Source organism: Alexandromys fortis, unplaced genomic scaffold (genome assembly GCF_014885135.2).
Source record: "Alexandromys fortis isolate MF-2015 unplaced genomic scaffold, M_Fortis_MF-2015_v1.1 scaffold_86, whole genome shotgun sequence".
NCBI lineage: Eukaryota > Metazoa > Chordata > Mammalia > Rodentia > Cricetidae > Alexandromys > Alexandromys fortis.
The window spans coordinates 451,192-472,104 of NW_026067965.1; the positions used below are offsets into that span (position 1 = coordinate 451,192).

At 46.5% G+C, this 20,913-nt stretch overlaps 2 long non-coding RNA genes across 4 annotated transcripts in view; one reads left to right on the forward strand and one right to left on the reverse strand.

Annotated features, from left to right (window-relative positions):
• LOC126508665 (uncharacterized) overlaps positions 1-20,913 on the forward strand; it is a 72,650-nt gene that overhangs the window by 38,106 nt on the left and 13,631 nt on the right. The window contains exon 3 of one of the 3 annotated variants that reach the window (XR_007593922.1): positions 9,334-9,925. The exons of the other annotated variants lie outside the window; for them this stretch is intronic. This is a non-coding gene — a long non-coding RNA (uncharacterized lncRNA). Of the gene's footprint in view, positions 1-9,333; positions 9,926-20,913 lie in introns of those variants that run through there. 3 annotated transcript variants of the gene reach the window in all.
• LOC126508666 (uncharacterized) lies at positions 8,679-10,053 on the reverse strand. Its single transcript, XR_007593928.1, has 2 exons — positions 9,919-10,053; positions 8,679-8,910 (listed from the first exon to the last, which is right to left on the reverse strand). It is a non-coding gene; the product is annotated as an uncharacterized lncRNA (long non-coding RNA).

A 20,913-nucleotide genomic window follows, 5' to 3' on the forward strand; every position in this document is an offset into this window, starting at 1 on the left:
TCTTCTCACTGCAACAAACCTAGTCTAGACAATTTCTCCCAGGCACGGCCAGAGGCTGTCTCCTCGGTGATTCTAGCTAGGTCTCATTGAGATGATAGTATCAACCGTCCCAGACAGGACTATAATAGGGACCGGTCATCCTCGTTTGTACTCATCATGGATTTAACACTGAAGGTTCCATGTGCTAGGAATCCCTCAGTGCCAGACACATTAGAACGGTTGGACATCCAAGTACAGCTAGAGTTTTAGCTGATCTCGTTGAATCATCCCACCACCTCTATGCTTTACACAAACAAGCATGGGGAATGCCACGCAATTAAAAAAATGTGCCAGGTAACACCAGAGGTGAGAGGCAAGGCCAGCTCACCCAGCGCTGAAGCCGTATTTTCCGAAGGAACTCCTGGATACCTCCTGGAGGCTGACTCATGGTCTCTTGATACCATCACTGTTTTTAATTGTTATAAAACTTACCATTTTGGCTGCTTTTACGTGTACATTTCAGTAGCTGTAAGTCCATTCACAATATTGTGCAACCAATATCATCCGTTTCCTGAGTTCTTTTCACAACCTGAGGACGTCACTGGCCTGTGATGACACAGGAGTCGGTAAGGAGTGAGTAGCTTCGGCCACGCACACATCACTGCTCCTCTCTGCTTCTAAATTTGTCCACTGAGCCCCACAAAGCACCAGCAAGCCGAGGTCATGGTGAATAAGTCAATATTGTTATTAAGAATGAAAGAGAAATGAGCCCGAACTGTGGCTAGGCAGACACCACTGCCCAGGACCCCATGGGGCCTGGCTCTGGGAAATACTCCCTCTGTAACCATTTACAACTGAAGCCAAGTGGACTCATGATTGTTTATTTCCAGTTCAGACAGAATTCTAAACACATGGCCCACCAGACCCATACAGCAGGTCTCCTCTTTCAGCTCTTCTAAGATTCTGATTCCCCCCTCGTGTCCCCCTGACCGTTAGGTCTACTCTCAGGTCCTTTGTAGATTGCAGATGCTCAGAAAGTAGAAACAGTGCCTCTCTGTGCCTGCTCTTGACCATGTAAGCCTCAGTGAAGAGCGCATGGCTTAGCAGCTTGATCCTGTGCAATCCTCAGCACAGGAACATAGAAGAAATAACTATTGAGAGTTATATGTTATATAGCGCTTCGTACCTAATGTTGAGCTGGAACTCTGCATCGAATTCCCCCACAGCCTCGGGTGTCAGATAGTTGTTCTGTCTCCTTGTGGGGGTCCTGAGTGTCTGCTAAGGCAAACTACAGTCACATTTCCTTCCTTTGATTACTGAAAAGCTGGAGCGAATTCACAGGAGAGGGGTGAGGTCAGAGAGAGAGCAAGAGGAAGGGCTGGTCTGTAGAGGATGGAGTTGGGAAGGTTAGGTGTAGGACCCTGAAAGGTGGGTACAGAGCACCCCATCACAGAGCAGCGGTACTGGCAACAGCTGGGCCACAGGAGCAAGAAATACACCTGCAGTTTCTGCTCTGGGGAAAGCAGTGACTTGCAAGCTAGACTGAATCCCTGCAGTGTGGCTGTGATTCTGGGCGAGGATGCTACACAGTCAGAACGCACCATTATCCAGAGGGACGCAGAGGAGGGATAAAGGACAAGAAGCTCCCAGAAGAGAATTTCCTGTTTATCACCGTAGCATACACAAGAAGTGCCTGGCATGGTGACTTTAACCAGGGTAATTTACAACCAGCATGGCATCTGTGACCTCCTGGGTTTTCCCTGCTTAACCAGTTTACTAGTGATGAGTCATCATATCTGACCTCACTCTGCCATCAAGGGCTCTTCTCCTAAGGAAGCTTGTACTCGCTGCCAGCCCCTCGTCGATGTTTGTGTCTTGTTTATTCTCCTCCTCTGTGGATTGTGGTTTTCCGGGAGAGAGTCAATTCTGCTTTAGCAGAAAATGGAAAACCCAGTTGTTCAATAGATGGCAAAGCCCATTTCCTCTTTCTCTTCTTGAAGGAGGCTGTTTTCAAAATGAGCTTTTCAGTCACCTGCAAGGAGCGAGCGTCATGCTTGAAACTCCAGACTTCTCAAATCCACGCCTCGCGAGCATCAGGGGATGCTTGCATGTGTTTGCTTTCCGTCTTGATGATGTCAATCTTCTGTGCTGTTGGGGAGGCTGTTCGTTCGTTCCCGGCTGCTCAGTCCCGAAATAATCACACAGAAGCTATATTATTTAAATCACTGCCTGGCCAATCATTTAAGCGTATTGCTAGCTAGCGGCCTCCCACGACACTACGCCGTTGAGTGCAAGCTCACCAGAGAATGACTGCAAGCCAGTGGGTGGGCATGGCTGTTCACTGATGGCTGTGCTCTTTGCAAGTGGGCACCGCTGCTCATTTGGATGCTTGCCCTGTATACAAACCTTTGCTTAGATGTAGTAGAGTGTCCATTGCCTTCCAGGCACCCCCTCCCAAGCCGTTAGCACAATGTTGGCTTCAAGAAGACCTTGCTCTCATCACTTTGACACTCTGCATCCTCCCCAGCTCCTCTCTCAGTCTAACGCCTTTCTCCTGAGAACCTGCATAAACCCCTCCCTCAGACAGGTGGACATCCTTAGATAGGCTTCCTCTGTTGTACTGTGTAGCATCCTTCCGTGCTTAGGAATGTGCTCAGACAAGCAATCTGACATTCTGTTTTACCCTCCCTGGTTTCCCAGGGCCTTAGTGTGGTGTAGGCTCTGTAAACACAGATCAAATAAAAGCAAATACCTAAGAGGGAAAAGAGCCAGTCTTCAAGGCCACATTCTCTATGAAGGCATCCTGATCCTTCTAACCTAGAAGGCATCCCTGTGAGTACACACACACACACACACACACACACACACACACACACACACTGTGCTTCTCTGAAGGCTTCCCTGGCTATGGCTCTGCTTGGCACTTAGGAAATGCTCATAGGATGCAGGAAACTGAATTGTTTGCCCACCATAGTGCAGAGCTACCCCTCCTCAATACTCTGAGCTCAGGAGAATTGTTTTCCTTCTGTTGGAAACACGGGAGTCTGAAAATTCTGGGTGGAACATGGATTCCCATGCAGAATCATCGGTGGGGAGTCTTCATCTTCCTTTGAGAGGAGACGCTCATGAAGCAAATGGCGTTTTTTCCTACTTTGAGCGTCATAGAAATTCAAACAGGTAGGATGCCAACATTGTAAGGACCTACCTGAAAGATGAAAGAGTCATCCTTTCTGATAATTTTTAATTATAAATATATAGTTTCTATACAAGTGAAAACACAGCGTTTGTTTTTCTGAGTTTGGTTTATTTTGCTTGACGTGATAGTCTTAAATTTTTCCCTGAAAATGACATTTTGTTTTCTTCATGGCTGAATAGCCTTCCATTGTGTATGTAGGTCACATTTTCACTATCCAATCATCTGCTAGACATCAAGGCTTCCGTATCTTGGCTTCTGTGAACAGAGGAGTAGTAAATGGGTGTGCCAATGGCTCTGTGGTGTGTTAATTTATATGTCTTCGGGTTTCTGCCCAGAAATGCTATCACAGAGTCATACGGTAGCTCTCTTTTTAGTTTTTGAGGATCCTCTACACCGATTTTCAAAGTAGCTACATCAGCTCACGTTCCTACCAAAAGTAAACAGGGATTCCCCTCTCCTCATCTCCTCACCAGCATTTATTGTAGCTTGTTTTCTTGATGATAGCCATTCTGACTAGAATAAGCTGTGATCTCAGCCAGGCAGTGGTGGCACATGTCTTTAATCCTAGCACTCAGCAGGCAGAGGAAGTTGGATCTCTGAGTTCCAGGCCAGCCTGGACTACATAGTTAAGTTCCAGGGCAGCCAGGGCTGTTACACAGAGAAACTCTGTATCAAAAAACCATGGGGAAAAAAAAGAAAAGAAAAGAAAACAGGATGTAATCTCAATGACTAAGGATACTGAACCCTGGTCGTTCCTGTTTTGATAGTATTAGCATTCCAGGACTTACATTCAGATCTGTGATACATTTTGAGTTGAACCTGTTTCTGTAGTTACTGTTTGCTTTGTAGGATGAGAGTTAGATGGACCAGTCTTTTAAAGCCTTCTATCTTCTAGATGGAGAGACAGAGGCCTGCCCAGAAGAGTTCATCAAGACTAATTGATGACTGATGGACCGGTCTCACTTGTGTTTCTCTTGAGTATAGCTGTTGTGATGTGTGTAGGTCCTAAAACAGCAAGGTTTGGGCCAGACATGCAGGGAGCAGGGAGGTGAGAGGCTTCATGAACAAGCGTTGGAGCAGAACATTGCTTTGCCTTTCTGCAGCTGAGCTGTCCACACTCTGAGCAGGGTATCCTGGGACCTGAGAAGTGCTCAGCTCTGAGTAGTCCCTGGGCCTGGTCCTCACTTTCTTTTCTTGCCATACTTATGCATGATATTTTGGAAGAATGTTTAAATTATTAAGGCAGTAATTCTCAGCCTGTGGGTCGTGACCCCCTGTGGAGGTCAAACAATTTTTTTCACAGGATCGCCTAAGACCATCAGAAAATACAGATATTTAAATTACAATCATAACAAGAGCAATAATTATAGTTATTATGAAGTAATAACTAAAATAATTTAATAGCTGGGGTCATGAGGAACTGTATTAAAGGGTCACAGTACAAGGAAGGTCAAGAACCACAATATTAAGGAATGGCATTCTAGAACTAGAGAGAAAGCTCACAGAAAATTCAGTGAGCCCAGATTAGGTTAGAAGTCCCATGAGAGCAGAGGACTGGCACTGTGAGCTCCTTGGTACCATATCTGACATCCGGCCAGCACGCCTCAGTTTGCTTTTGGAGTCAATATGACAGCTTCACTAGCTTGTCAAAACTTGAGAAGAAGATAGCAAAGTTCCCCTGTGACTCATGAAGGGATACACACATATCCAGGAAGACAGTATCAATTGCCCCCTCAAAATACACCACTGGGCTGGAGAGATGGTTCTGAGGTTAAGAGCACTGAGTGATCTTCCAAATGGAACCGGGTTCAATTCCCAATACCCACATGGTAGCTCACAACTGTCTGCAACTCCAGTTCCATGAGACCTGACACCCTCGCATAAACATACATGCAAGCAAAAACTATGTTCAGAAAATAAAAATAAATGTTAAAAAAATATACACCACAACTGACCAACCTCATGGACCAGGGCCAGGGTGGGTATATAAAGGAAACTTGATGTGTCTATATTATGTTTTATTTCATAATTGAAAAGGACCAAGTAGAATCGGAGCATATATAATAAAAAGTATTCATCTGTTGTGTGATATTTTGATCACATTTTGACGATAAAGTTTGTTTTTAATCAGGGGGTGGAGTTAGCTACTAGCTGATCAAAATTAACCATAGAGGTTTTAGAGGACTGAGGACAAATAGACAGGAAGTAATAAGGCGGGCCTTCGGGAGAATCTCAGTCCTTTTGGATGAAGGAACAGAAGAGATAAGAGGTCACTGGTTGTTTCTCTGCTGCTTCTCTGATCATTCAGGTTCTTACCCTGACAGTTGGCTCATGGTTTTTTTATTAATAAAGAATAATTAGATAAATGAAACACTCTGGGAGATAGGTATGTGGGTATTTGTTACATTGTTACATTAACTTTTATGATTTTCTGAGATTTGAGTTTTTGAATATTATTTTTTTTTATGTATTCTAGTTTTAGTTGGGAACCCAGTGAGAGGAACTACCAAGGTATCCTGGCTGGTTTTATGTCAGCGTGATACATTTAGAGTCATCTGAAAGGAGGGAGCTTCAATTAAGAAAAATGTGTCTCTAATATCAATTTGTAAGGCATTTTCTTAATTAGTGATTGATGTGGGAGGACCCAGTCCATTATAGGTGGTGCCATTCATCCCTGGGGTAGTGGTCCTGGGTTTTATAAGAAAGCAGGCTGAGCAAGCAGTGAGGAGCAAGCCAGTAAGCAGCACCCCTCCATGGCCTCTGCATCAGCTCCTGCCTTCAGGTTCCAGCCCTGTTGGAGTTCCTGTCCTGACTTCCTTCAGTTATGAACTATGATGTGAACGTGTAAAGCAGAGAAGCCCTCTCCTCCCCAACCTGCTTCTGGCTATGGTGTTTTATCGCAGCAATAGAAATCTAAGTAAGACACATGGTGACTCCCGTGTTTGGTGACGCGGATTTAGAAAAGGTGTTTGTTTGTTTTTTTTTTTTTTTTTTTTTTTTACAGTCACAGCTTATAACAGTGGAAGGACAGAGACAGAAACAGCCTAAAACGAGCTGAGCAACAGGCAGAATTGAGAAGACTCCAGGCACTTGTTCCAGTCCTCTGACAGAACTCAGTTCTCCCAAGAACAATTAATTACCACCCATAGAGCTCCCAGAGTCTGGGTAACTTCCGTTTTTCCGAAGCTGAGCATCAGATAAAGAAAAGAGGGTGTGATTAGGTCACCATTTTGAGACAGAGTCCACGTCAGGTTAACCCACTGGTTTGGCTTCTGGTGAGGGCCGCCATAGCTGTGTTCTGACATCATAGACCACATGGTGGTAGGAGCATGTGTGAAAGTGAGAGATCACGTGGCAAGAAGGGATGTGAGAGAAATCAGGAGGCAGCCCTACGCCTTCGATAGCAGCCCGCACTTACAGAAACTGTGAGAACTACTTTTATCTCTTCTGAGCACGATTCTCCTGCTGACCTAATTACTTCCCTCTGGATTCCCCCACACACACCTGCTTAAAGGTCCCAACACCTCTACTTAGGGGAATAAGATTCATCTTAAGAAACCTTTGGAGATAAAACACTCAAACCACAGCTATGGTGGCCAAGGCTTTGTTCTTTGTGTCTAGCTGCGTCAGAGATCAAACCGATACAATGTAGCAGGTCTTCCTCCAAAATCAGTGTTAGTTTCAGGCTTCTTGTGTGTTCCAAAGCTTGATACAGAAGCACAGATAATCAGAGGCCATACTCCAGGAGCAAGTTCAGGGTCAGCGTGTGCTTTGGAACACTGAGGGAGAGGGGATGGAGTTTGAACATCCCAAAACCACCAAATAAACTCTTTATGAACCATCTCCAAAGTAAGATGCAAGGCTCTACCTGAACCTGGAAAATGTTTCATTACCTTGAGCTGATTAACTTATCTCAAGTCTAGGAAAATATTGGGGTGCTGGGAAGCCATTCATCTCTGAAGCAAAGACACTTGGCCTGAGCCTAAAATTAAGCAGCAAATTCAGGACCACAAGCACAGAAATGACATCAGCTCATGAAAAGTCATGAGAAACAGCGAGGAGACTGTAATTGCTAAAAAGCACGGTGGAGGGAACACAGAAATCAAGCAGGAACCTGGCTGGAAGCTTCCTTCCCGCTGCCCAGCCCTCATAGCCCTGGAAAATGCTCTGCGGGCTGCTTGGGGAGTAATGCCATCAACTCAGGTGTGGACCTGGAATGCAACACGACTCACAGCCCAAGCCAGATGTCCCCAGCAGTGAAACAGCAGCGGGCGTATTAGGGGGATAACAAACGGCGAGTATGTGGGTTTGCGTGGGTCCATGAAATGAAGACCCGGAGACTCCTTGAGAATGAACTTAGCGTCTGCAGCGGCAGGGGACTCCACCTCTGTGGACTGAACCCCTTTCCCTTAGCCCTTTGGCAGCTTAGCTGGTAGGTTTCCCTGTCTCAGAATAAACTGAATGAAGCTTCCCGACAATACAGTGTCGGGTGCAGATACCTGATTCATGGGGTACCACGGCTTTCCGGGTCCCCTCTGACCAAGTTTTGCACAGACTTTGTATCCATGGGAAACTTTCAGACAAGATTCACAAAAGGCCACAAAGGATGAATTTAGGCTGGGTGCTAACTTGGGAGCTAGGGCAGGTATGACCCAGTGGGGGTTCATGACTGGAGGTGGGTAAGGTAGAGGGGTGAGGGGGTGGGTCTGGGGTTGCTTGCTAACCCTCTAGTGCCAGGCTGGCAGGAATTTCTGCCACAACAAATCACTTTTTGTTTGAGGCCAACTCCATGGGAAGGAATTCATATCTAGTAGTGAAAACCCAGTTAAAAGCCCTTGACTAGGAGGCCATAGACCTAGTAGGGGAAGCTACTACTGTCATTATCCAAAAGGAAATGATGAATCTATCAAATTGCTCTCTAAATGGCTATGGTATGGCCCCATGACACGTGATGCTACCAGCTTTGGCCAGAGACGCTTCTTTCTGCAGTGGGTAGAGTAACTGCCGAGGCTCATGACTGGCCATAGTGGTAAGAATAAGTGGCGAACACTCAGCCATAAACAGAACGTCTATCTTACCCCTTCCAAGCCTCAGCTCAGGAAACATCATAGAAGAAGGGGTAGAAAGAATATAAGAGCCAGAGGGATGAGAAGAAGAGCGGTGTGGAACGCTGACTTCTGATCATGACACAGCCACTCACTCTTAAACTCACAGTAATTGTCATGATCGGCACAAGATGGAGCCCACAAACACACTGTTGTGGAAAGGGGAGGGGCTCACAAGGCCCCTCCCCTCCCTGAGGAGTTATACATAAGCTAATGGTTACTGGGAGAAGGAGAGACATTTTGGCAAACACCACACCCTTGTATATAGGGACGGCACAATCTGGACTCGGTAGCTCACTAAAATAAAAAAAAAAAGACATTTTGTTGGGTAGTTTCCCGTCAACATGACACTAGCTTCTTCTTAGAAAGAATTTAGAAATTCATCCATAACACTGGGCTACAGGCTGTAGACATGTTTGGCAAACATGTTCTCTGTTGATGATTGGCGTGGGAGGAACTAGCTCACTGTGGGCAGCGCCACCCTGGACAAGCAGTCATGAGTTGAATAAAAAAGCAAACTGAGGAAGTCAGTCAGTAACCAGCATTTCTCCATTGCTCCTGCTGCAGTTTCCGCGTCCAGGTTCTTCCTTTGAGTTCCTTCCCCGACTCCCTTTGGTGAAGGCGTGTGACCTGAGAATTGAAAAATGAAATTAACCTTTTCCTGCCCACGCTGCTTTTGGCCATGGTGTTTTGGCACAGTATAGACACTAACTAAGGCCGGCGTAAAATCAGGAGGGGAGCAAAGAGGTGGGGAGAGGGGCTCACGGGAGAATGGGGGAGGAGTGTGGGATGAATCCAGTCAAAATACACTGTACACAGATATGAAAATCTCAAAGAAATTAAAATAATATATTTAAGATGATAAACTAGATAGGAAACAGAGGGACAGTTGAGTCATAGTTGGTAATCATTTCTGAAGCTTAATAGTAACATCATGGTTGTCCCCTATGCTGTTATATATGTTTTGGAATTTTTGTTGTAATCGTTGAGACAGCATCTCGCTATACACACTGGCCTAGACCGCACAGAGATCTACCTGCTTCTCCCTCCCAGGCATTGAGACTACAAACCTGTACCGTCACACCCAGCTCAATTGGGAAATTCCTGAGAAAGAATCGTGACAATTTCTCATGATATTACATAGCCACCTCTCTCTACTGGGCTTCAGCTCCTCAGACCATTCCAACTTGGTGCTCCGCGAGCGTAATGACTGAAATCCAGCTCTCGACTCTCTCCTGTTCCTGTCGTGTTCTCCTCACCTACTCGGCCACGCCAGCTGATAGCTCTAAGCCGCTCTCACTTGATCCTGTGTGGGATCTTCATGATCCCAGTATCAATTTTCCCACCGAAACAATGGCCTGTTCCACCCTTGCTCCCTGTGGCCAGCTTCCTCTAGCAAGAGTCTCCCTCGGTGGCCTCAACGTCCAGCCACCTCATATGCCAGCGTCACAACCTTTTAGAACCACAGTTTTCTTCGCATTCGTCCGCTACCCATCTTCAGCAGTTTCTCTCGTAATTATACCAACGCTGAGCTTCAATGCTTCCTGCCTCGTGAACACAAACACGGCGTTCTGCAAAACCTAGCTCTCCCATGTGAACGTATCGGTCTAATTGTAGAAGACGGATCTGAAAACCCACCTCCTTCATAGAAAACCTTCTCCCGCTTCGGCAGCGGCCGTCACTCCCTCTTTTGTGCTGTCGGAGGCATCACTTCGGGTGGCACTTCTCATACCATGCGGCAATTATCTCTTCACATCCCTGCTCGCCTTCCCAGCAGAAGCCGTTTTAATCACAAAGGAGAGAGATCTCCCGCACATAAAGCAACGTGGAGATAGTTTTAAAAATAAATCTGAAGCTGTAAAAGAATAATGGTCTATTTGACTTAATATTAGGGACCCCCCCCCGAATTCTAGTTCCATCAGCAATTGAAGATTATGCATCCGGAGAAAGGGAGCTCTCTCTTGAGCAGCTCCCTGGAGGGTCTTTCCTTGTCCTGACCTTTGATCCATTTCCTCCTGAAGTTCTTGCCACTTAGCTCAAGCTGAAGCCCTTTGAATCTCTCAGAAGACTCTCGGTCTTCCCAAGCCAGCTCTTGTGTGCTTCAGTGACACTCCTAGAATTCTTTTGAGAATTCCTCACTAGGCGTGGCTTTGAGTGGCCAAGCCTCTGGGCATGCTCCATCATGCCCCAGTCTCTACAGATCCGCGGTGCTAGGCTTTTTACCCAGCATAAGGTGTGGCCTGAATTGAAGCAAGGTACCAGCAAGGACGAGTAAGGAGACAGGAAGAGAACCGAGGGTGCAGCTGGTGTTACCTAACAGCACAGTTTCCCTTAGCCAAGCTCACTGCCCAAGCCCAAGAACAAATGGTGTTCATATCCAGGGACTGGCAAAGGAAGGGCGGATCAGAGAGAGAGAAACCCCTTTTGAAGCTCCTTCTCCTCAGTCTTACCATTGTCACATCATCTTCAGAAAAATCCCTTCACCCTCTGAAGAAATTTAATGTGAGTTTGTTCCTACGCCTCCCTGGCTACCCTCAGAACATATTAACTTTTCCTGTCTGTCATTTCCTCTTCACAAAGCATTGTGAAAGTCCCAGAAAAAGTCCCAGCCACTGGTCACATTATTCCCCTGATAATATGCTGCTTAACATTTGATAGTAGATATTTTAACGGAGGTTACACAAGGAAATTAAATAAAGCTTACCTCAGTAGATTTTCATGTGTAAGTTCTCCATTAAATACCACCGATGCTCTTTCTGGTATCTGAAAGATAGGAATGGTCAGAGATCCATTTTTCTGCTTAGAAGTGTTTGGGGGCTGAGTTGGGAATGAGGCGAGGGGTCACATGCAAAGCTTCTTCCCTAGATTTTTCATTCCAAAAGAAAAGACTGGTCAAATGGTGATGGCACATGCCTTTAATCCCAGCACTTGGGAGGCAGAGACAGGCAGGTCTCTGTGAGCTCAAGACCAGCCTGGTCTACAAAGAGAATTCCAGGACAGCTAGGACTGTTACCCAGAGAAACTCTGTCTCAAAAAACAAAAAGAAAAAGGGGGGCTGGAAATATTAAAGGGGGCTTATTGATGATTTATTAAAATCATATCAGCATCTCCAAATATTGGGTATTTGTGATTGAATCTATTGGAAACAGTAGCTGTGTGAGTTAGACACCTACTGCTTCACACCACAGCCAAGGCAACCTATAGAAGGAAGCACTTGATTTGGTCTTCAGTTTTCAGATTTCAGAGTTTCAGAGTTATAGTCCGTGGTGACAGAGCGAAGGCATAGCGGCAGGAACAGCTGAACACTTACACCGTATTCACAAGTAGGAGACAGGGAGAGCAGAATGCGCAAGGCATAGGCTTTTAAACCCCTCTGTGATACACCTCTTAGCCTGCACAGACAATGCCACCTTTCTGCCTCTGTTTTTAGGCAGTGCTAACCTAGTTAGAACTGAGTTGGGAACATGGCCGGATGAGCTGGGAAGACAGGAAGCTCAGGGTGGGTGGGTGGACTCTCGGAGGGGCTTCAGACCATTCCAGAAGCAGTGTCTCTGAAGCAGGCGGAGTAGGAGTTGAAAGATGCAGGGAAAGAAGCAGGCTGGTGCTCAGGATTTTGATGCTGTGGTTGCCTAGGGAGAGACCCAGGATGGGGGGGCGCATCTGCATGCCGTCTGTGAAATGAGCTGTGAACGTGGACTGCAGAGAAAAGCATACACACGCATACACGTTCACAGTGTTCCCTTTTACAGCCGGTTTACAGCGGCCTTTGTGAAGTAAATCTATTTATTCAGGGATCTGGGGGCTTGAATGTACAACTGAACAGGCAAATGGAAAGCATCGGGCTCTGCATGGAGAACAGGGATAGTCGGCCACTCTGCAGCAGCAGTGACGTCATTGTCATAAGCCCTGCAGCCCCTAAAATCTGTATCCCTGAGTTACCCTCTTCTCACTACATTCTCGTCAGGGGAACAGCTTCCCAGGCATGTCATATTCTGATAGATCTGTAGGACCTGAGATTTGACAGGGGATGGGGACCCAGTGTCTCTTGGAACAGCCAATTGCCTGGAAAGTTGACTCTGAAGATAGACAGGTAGACAGACAGATAGACAGAGAGGCACACAGACAAGTAGGGAGATGATGCCAAGCAAAGAATTTTCTCCGCTTATTCAAAACTCAAGGTTTAATATCATTTCCTATGGTCTCAAAAGGGAGTGGGATGCAAATTTTCTGACCTGTCTCTCTGCGTTAAAGGTCTTTGCCACTCTTTGGGACATACCAGACTGGATCATTCCCTAATTACTGCCTGGATCTGTCAAGTTAACCAAGCTGCCTCTCACTTATTATCATAGTACCCGTATCTACAGCCTTTGGCGTTCTCTCAGTGCTCTTTAATCAAACAGCGTATGAGAACTATGTGGCCCTTAGGAAGCTAGTGGCTGACGAACATTCTCCCTGGAGCAAAAGTGTTGGGAGACTAGGATGCTAGGCACTGGACTAGAGGCCTATCATTGTCTTAAGTTCAAAGATCTGAGGTTAGATAGGCTATCAAGGCAAGAGCTACCATTGTCCTTTTATCTGCTAAGCAGAGCCACCTCTGGTTTCTTTGTTTCTGATTTTATTGTGTGTGTGTATGTTTTTGGAGGTCAGGACTTATGTAGGCCAGGCTGACCTCAAACTTGCTGTACTGTTGAAAATGACCCACTGAGTTTTAACTGATCCTCCTACCTCCAATTCCCAACTGCTGGGAGTACATGCATGCCGCCACACCCAGTCCATGGGGTGTGAGGAATCGAACACAGGGCTTCCTAAATGCTACCCAAGAACCATACCAACTAGACATCTTCAGCCCTCTCCTGGTCTCTTGACTGAAGAGGGAGATGGGAAGGAGGGAGTCTTGTCTGCATCTGGTCCACAAAACTCCAGTGAGTCGCTGCACAGATCCTGTTGGTTTTATCTTCTGTGTAGTAATGCATGCACAATGTAACGTGCTTATTCCTCAGCAGCCCCCAAGACATCCTGACTCTAGACACCTCAGCCAGCTTTTCCAGTCACAACCAACTTGGCACGGCTCTTCCTGCAGCTATAATGTACGATTTTCCTGACATAGCCATCCCTCACACCTGAGAGAGAGAGTCCATGCAGAAACTACATCTCTCTGCGGTTCCCCGTCCAATCCCAGAGAACACAGGACCTCCTCCCGCTTCCACTAATCCTTTCTTTCTTTGTAAATCATAAGATGCATGCCTAATGTTTGTTGCAGATTTGGAAATTATTTGAACATGGGTGCTAGATTTATTTTAAATGTTTTCTGGATTTCCAGGTTACACACTAACCGTGTGGTGCTTCCTTCTGTTGCTTTAATAGTGAACGCCAGACTTAAGTCTTATGCTCCGTAATTAGATAAAGTATTTTTTCTGTAACTATTATTTTATATTGTTGTTTTTGCATCCCCACGGCAGTTTCCCCTTCCTCCTCTCAGCCCCTCCCCCCACCTCCCTTCTTCTCAGTTTCTCTTCAGAAAAGGGCAGGCCTCCCATGGATATCAACCAGTCATAGCATATAATTACAGTGAGATTAGGCATCTCCTCTTTTATTAAGGCTGGGCAAAGCAGCCCAGTGGGAGGAAAGGGCCCAAAAGCAGGCAACAGAGTCAGAGACAGCCCCTGCTCCCACTGTTAGGAGTCCCACAAGAAGACTAACCTACACAACTGTTGCATATATGTAGAGGGCCTCAGATGGTCCCATGCAGGCTCCCTGGTTTTTCGTTCAGTCTCTGTGAGCCCAGGTTAGTTGATTCTGTGTCCTTGACTCCTCTGGCTCCTACAGTCCTTCCTCCCCCTCTTCTACAGGATTCTGCCCCCAAGCTCTGCCTAACGTTTGGCTGTGGATCTCTGCATTTGTTGCCATCAGTTGCTGGGTGAAGCCTCGCTGATGACCATTGAGCTAGGCGCCAATCTGAGTATAACAGAATATCATTAGGAATCATTTTGTTGACTTTTTTTTTTTCAGTTGTGTTTGGTTCTATCCCAGGTCTCTGGGCCATCCTATCTCTGGATCTTGGCCCTCCAGCTAGTTTCAGAGGTGAGCTTCCCTCCCATGGTACAGGTCTCAAACTAGATCAGTCATTGGTTGGCCAGGCTCACAATTTCTGCATCACCTGTTACCCCAGCACTTCCTGTAGGCTGCACAAATTGTCAGCCAAAGGTTTTGTGGCTGCGTTGGTGTCCCATTCACTCCACTGGAAGTATTGCCTGGTTATAGAAATGCCTGGTTCAAGCTCTGTATTCCCCATTGCTAGGTAGGGTCACCCTCATAGATTTCTGAGTGTCCATTGCGCTAGGATTCTAGCTCGTCCCAGAAATGTCCCCGATTCCATTTATCTCTCCCAGTACTCTCTTCCTCCATCCTACCCCACCTGATCCTTTTTGCTCCCACCCTGTACACGATCCAGATCCCCCTCCACTGACAATGTCTATTCTCTTTCCCTTTCACAGTGAGATTCATGCACACACACCCCTTTGGGCTTTCCTTGTAACTTAGCTTCTCTGGGTCTGTGGGTTGTAGCCTGGTTCTCAATATAATACCCACTTATAAGTGAGTATATCTTTCTGGGTCTGGGTTACCTCACTCAGGAGGTATCTCTTCTAGATCCATCCATTTGCCAGTAAATTTCATGATGTCATTGTATTTAATAGCTGAGTAATGCTCACTGTGTAAATATACCACATTTTCTTTATCTGTTCTTCAGTTGAGGGACATCTAGGTTGTTTCCAGTTTCTGGCTATTATGAATAAAGCTGTTATCAACACAGTTGGGTAAGTGTCTTTGTGTCAGGATAGAGCATCCTTTGGGTAAATGCCCAGGAGTGTTATAGCTGGGTATTGAGGTAGATTGATTCCCAGAAACTGCCATATTGATTTCCAAAGTGGCTGTATACAATTTCACCCCCACCAGCAATGGAGGAGTCTTCCCCTTGCTCCACATCCTCTCTAGCATGAGCTGTCACTTGTGTTTTTGATATTAGCCATTCTGACAAGTGTAAGAGGGAATATCAGAGTTGTTTTTTTGATTTCCCTAATGGCTAAGGATGTTAAACATTTCTTTAAGTGGTTCTCGGCCATCTGAGATTCCAGAGTTGTGAATCTCTGTTTAAGTTAGCACCCCATATTCTAATTGAATTATTTGGCATGTTGAAATCTAGTTTCTTTCGATTCTTTATACGTTTTGGGTATCAGCTCTCATCAGATGTGAGGTTGGGGAAGATCTTTTCCCATTCTTTGGTCTTCTGTTTTGTCCTATTGTGTATTTTGCCTTCCAACAATCTTTTTTTTTTTTTTTTTTTTTTTTTTTTNTTTTTTTTGGTTTTTCGAGACAGGGTTTCTCTGTAGCCTTGGTGCCTGTCCCGGATCTAGCTCTTGTAGACCAGGCTGGCCTCGAACTCTGCCTCCCTAGTGATGGGATTAAAGGCATGCACCACCACCACTGCCTACCTCCCACCCCCGGCCTGGTTAGATAAACAATCTTAAAGGAAGACAACCTGTCCTGCAGTTCCCTCACAGAGTCAGGCAGTGTTTTGTACACGTCATTCCTCAGCAAAGTCCATGTGTGCATGCATGTAAGGCCAGAGGTCCACCTTCAGGTATCATTCAAACCGTTTTCCACTGTGTTCTCTAAGCCACTGGACAGAAAGACCCAGCGTTCTCCTGTCTCCACCTCCCCAGGGCTGGCACTAACATCATGCAACACCATGCCTAGCATTTTACATAGGCCTAGCATTTTCCAAGGCAAGCATGTTACCAGTTGAATATTTCCCTAACCCTGCAAGTCCTTTTTAAACGAGTAGCCTCCGATAGCTCACCTGAACCCTCACTACCATTTGAAATACGGCCACACACAGGGTAGCAGACACCAAGGCAGTATTTGAAGCCTAAGTTTTCCTTGTTAGCCTATTCAATCATTTCTTCCTCCACAATTTTCAGTAAATGATTGCTCACATAACCGACTAGTCAGGTGATAAAGTCCAGGTCCCTCACCGTATGCTCTGTCAGTATTTGGATCTCGAGGGTCCCCAAAGAGCACGTGTTACAGACTTGGTCCCCGGAGGGGCACTCTTAGGAAGTGGTGGCTCGTTTGAGAGGTGAGCCCTAGCGAGACTCCTTCAGGTTACTGGGGGCTCACCGACATAAGGAACCCCCACTTCCTTGGCTGTGAATTGAGTAGTTTGCTTCCCGTCATTCCTGCCACGATCTGCTGCCTCATCTCAGAGGTCAATTAATCGTGGACAAACCTCCAAAACTATGGGCCAGAATAGACCTTTCCTCTCTCTAAACTAATCGTCTTGGGTGTTTGTTATAGTGATTTGAAGCCAATTTACACACTGTCTTCCCCTTTCTCTTCTGGCTTATACTGGACTGTGCAGGCATGATGCTGCCCTTGGCTAAGCTGCCCCTCCCCCTCTCTACACTTACACACTTGCACTTCTATGGCTCTCCTCCTCTTCCCACTCTCAAGGGCAGTGCTTCTCAAATCCTCAACTGTTTCTCATTGGACCCCTCTTCCCCCCAGAATTTCTGTCTTCCATCACAGAAAAGAATTGCCCTTTCCAAAGCCATGAAACACAGCCATGTTTCTCCCCTCCTCGGACATAAACACCATCGACGTCTCTAAACCAGGCCTTGTTCTCATGTAATGGAAGCGTGTTTGACCCAGACTGCTATCTCAAACTCAGAACATGTCATCATTTGGAAGCAGTCGCTGAAGACTTAAATCAGAACAGCTGCGCAAAATCACTGAAGATTCGTGGCCTGTGCGTGACTGTTGCATACAAATCCATCTTGACAAGACTACAGCCATCTTACCACCATAACAGCCCCCAGACAAATCCTAGTTGGTTTTCTCACAGTTTCTCAGCAAACTGAAAGCAGAGCTTAGAATGGAGTGTGCACCGCGTGTTATAGCCACTGACCCTGCCTCCAGAGAGGCACCCAGACCTGACATTAGCTAAAGATGAAGCAGGGACATTTCAGCCTGGTGAAATCAGTTTTGTCCTGTATCAGTATGTTACAAGAATGAAGGTCATGAGATGAAGCATGATTCATAAAACCTCAGGGTCAGAAACTGGGCTTCAACCTGAAGATCTGAAAAGCAAAACAGTCAGTCACTGCCTCTTACCTCGACCTCAGTCCAAAAATGGCGATCCTGCCTCCAGGAATCTCAGAATGAGACTGTCTGTTGAGAGCTGTTTCCTCCCATTTTATAATCCTCCCTAGGGCTGGGATTAAAGGTGTGCACCACCGGCATTAAAGGCTTGCACAAACCTGGTTTCTACGGCAACCAGTGTGACTACTGGGACTAAAGGTTCAGGTCATTATGGCTACTGAGATTAAAGGTGCATGTCATTATGGCTACTGGGATTAAAGGTGCGTGTCATTATGGCTACTGGGATTAAAGGTGCGTGTTACCATAGCCTGGTCTGTAAGGCTGTCCGGTAGGACTGTTTTACTCTCAGATCTTCGGGCAGTCTTTATTAAAACACAATTGAATGCCGCTACAATGAGAAGATAGCCGCAGAGGGGAACACTGCTTCCGTGTCCTTCCAAACGTCTCAGATCCCAGAAGCCAGAATCAGGCAAGAGAACAGTCTTTCTTAGAGCCTTATAAAGAAGTGTGGCCCTGATAATTCCTTAACTTCAGGCTTCTAGCTTCAGGGCTTATGACAGAGTGGCTTTATCACTTATCAGGCCACCCGGCTTGTGGTCATTTCTTACTGTGCAGCAAAGAAATGAATGTAATCCCCTTGACCCTCTTCCTCACTAAAGGCTCAGGTAAATACATCAACCAAGGGTTGGGGTAGCACTCAGTGGATAATGTTTACCAAGCATGTATTAGCCGTGGGTGTGATCCTTAGCAAACCCTGTGTGTGTGCACGCGCGTACACACATACACACACACACACACACACATGTCAACAGCATCTTCATTAAGCCAGTAACACATGTCTTGCTCTACAAACATATACCCTACTTGATCTCTCGTCTCATTAAAGTTGACTCGCCATCCAAATGTGTACAGATGAGTTAACGAAACAGAACACATACTGGAAAAGTAATGGGGGGGCCAGGCGGGCCTACCACATTCCTGAGTCCGAACATTTGCTGGGATCTCCCGTCCATGGTGGCATGGCTTTCAGTCTGTTGAACTTGTTCTTTCTAATACGGTGGTATATCTTCTAACACTTAAATCAAGTGTATTGAGCTGTGTAGGTGGCTCTGGCAATAGAGTGTTTGCCTACTTGAGTGAGGACCTAGGTTCTATTCTCAGCACCACATGAAATACCAATGGCGGCCTAAACTTGTAATCTTAAAATTTAGGAGATAGAGATTAGAACTTCAAGGTTAAAGGACACCCTGGGACGTGTGACACCCTGTCTCAAAAACATAGTGTCTTTATGTTCCAACTTTTTACATCTGATATATTGACCCTCTCTAACTTGTCAATCATTTTTTTTGTTTGTTTTAGGGCAGCCTTTCACAGTGTAGCTTGGGCTTGCCTTGAACCTTTGGTCTTCCTACCTTAGCCCCTGGAGTACCAGGGAAACCAATGTGAGCCTCCATTGGGATGCGTCCCTCCTCTCCTGCTTCTCTTCCTCCTTTCGTCTCCAGTCCCTCTACTTCCCCTTTCTTTACCTCAGAGCCTTCCTTTACCCCTATGATTTCAATCATCGCTTCTTCCATAATTTGCCTATACCTCACACAAATTGTGTGTGGGTTTCCAACCAGCTTGTTCATCAAGGGTCCTGCAGTGGCCTCATATACGGTATTGACTCTAAAACCTATTCTAGGTTTGCCCTACCCATGGGACCATCTCTCCCCAGAAACCGGTAGTACCAACGCTCAAGGTTGTATTTGACTCTCTTCCCCCTTCTCCCAGATCAGCTCGGAACCTTACAAATCTGTCTGACTTAATGTCTGGTAAATCTCCCTCAGTCGACACGTCCTTCCTGTTGTTATCCACGGTCAGTCTGACTCTCACTCTTCTCCGTTTGCCACCTTGCCCTCTCATCCGTGATTGTCCCTGTTTGTAATCCACCCTTCACATTACTGCTACAGCCTAGCCTCGAAAGGGACACCAGGGACAAGTCTTCCTCAAGGAGACACCCAGGTGGCTGGACTTAGCCTGGAGGAGCCCACCTGCGGTTTCCTCATTCCTCTGTAACTAACTCCCTGAGGCCTGGCCTGGGGTTACACAGTACCTTCCCCCTAAGAGGTCTCTAGAATAGGTTCTCTTGCGTCACTCTTCCTCCCTCCAGCCTTTCCAGATGTTTTTCCCTTAGTTGGTCCTCCCTGCATACTTGAAATGGCCCAGAGAGGCTGTACCTGTACTTAGCATGCTATGGCACTTAGGGGAAACCATCAACGCTGCAGCTTCTAAGTTTCTCTTGCTTCTCCCAAGTCAGTTGGAATACTATGAGACACCATGCTACTCCCCCCTGTTTGACCATGGAGAATTAGTCAACCTCCCCAGTCTCCAGAGTTCCCTGTTTGGGACGCCGAGGCCTTTAGTAAAACCTTTCACCATCCTTCCCTCCTTCTGACAGGGTGTTTCTCTTCCTCCTGTGTGGTAGATGCTGCTGCCAACAGCACTCCCAGGAGAACTTGCTGCACGGCAGCCTCCTAAGGAGTAAGTTACAGTAGTCCCCTGCCCTGCCTAGCACAGAGGCACGCGCCGTGAAGGGGAGTTGCTTTGTACCTCTTGTTGGACACTCTAGATGCTTTGCTCTGCCCTTGGGTGCCTCTGCTGATGCCTGTCTTTCCAAGATGTGGGGTGGAAGCTTCTCGGCACTGTGTGGCACACTCTCCACGAGCCCCTCTTAGCAAGTGACATCTCTGCGCTGGCACAGAGTAGGCATGAATGGTTGCCGGGCCACAACTCTGGAGACTGGGGAGGTTGACTAATTCTCCATGGTGAAACAGAGTCGGAATACATTTGTTTCCAGATTCTGGACCCCATTGGGCTTACGATAGCCCAGGGAGATCATTTGAGGAAGCACAGCTTCTTGAGTTTGTCAAAGACTTTTTACCAAAGGCTGTGAACAGTGAGCATTTGAACTTGGGGCTACTATTTCTCACAACTGGGGATAAGCAATTATTCCTGTGGACCACGGGGTTGGAAACGGATAAGAGTTGATAGGAAACACTTGATGACTCCCACGGAGCAGCCTACAAGGGCCTGTGGCAGTGAGGTTCTTAGGAAACACACATTACTAAAGCCTTGCGTCCCTCCTCCAGAGACTGGCTTCGGAAGTTTCGATACACAGAGCCCCTGGGTTGAGGACTCTTGGATACAGGGACAGTAGAGCTAATGAACATGGACCATCCTTCCCTTCTTGTAGCCACGGAGCAACAAGAGTGCAAAGAAGCTTGTGCAGGAGAATGGTGGGAAGGTGAGGGTGGTCATTGGCTTATGCGATGAGGGCGGGTTCCCGGGGAGACTGAAGCTGAGAGAGAAGAGTTTCTGCAATAATTGGTAACAGGAATAACTGTTTCCAGCAGCAAGGTTTGTTTAGGAGTTCAAAGGTCACACTCTGTAAGACAGAAATGCTTTTTGGCTTTCAGCTTCGGGGGGGGGGGGGGG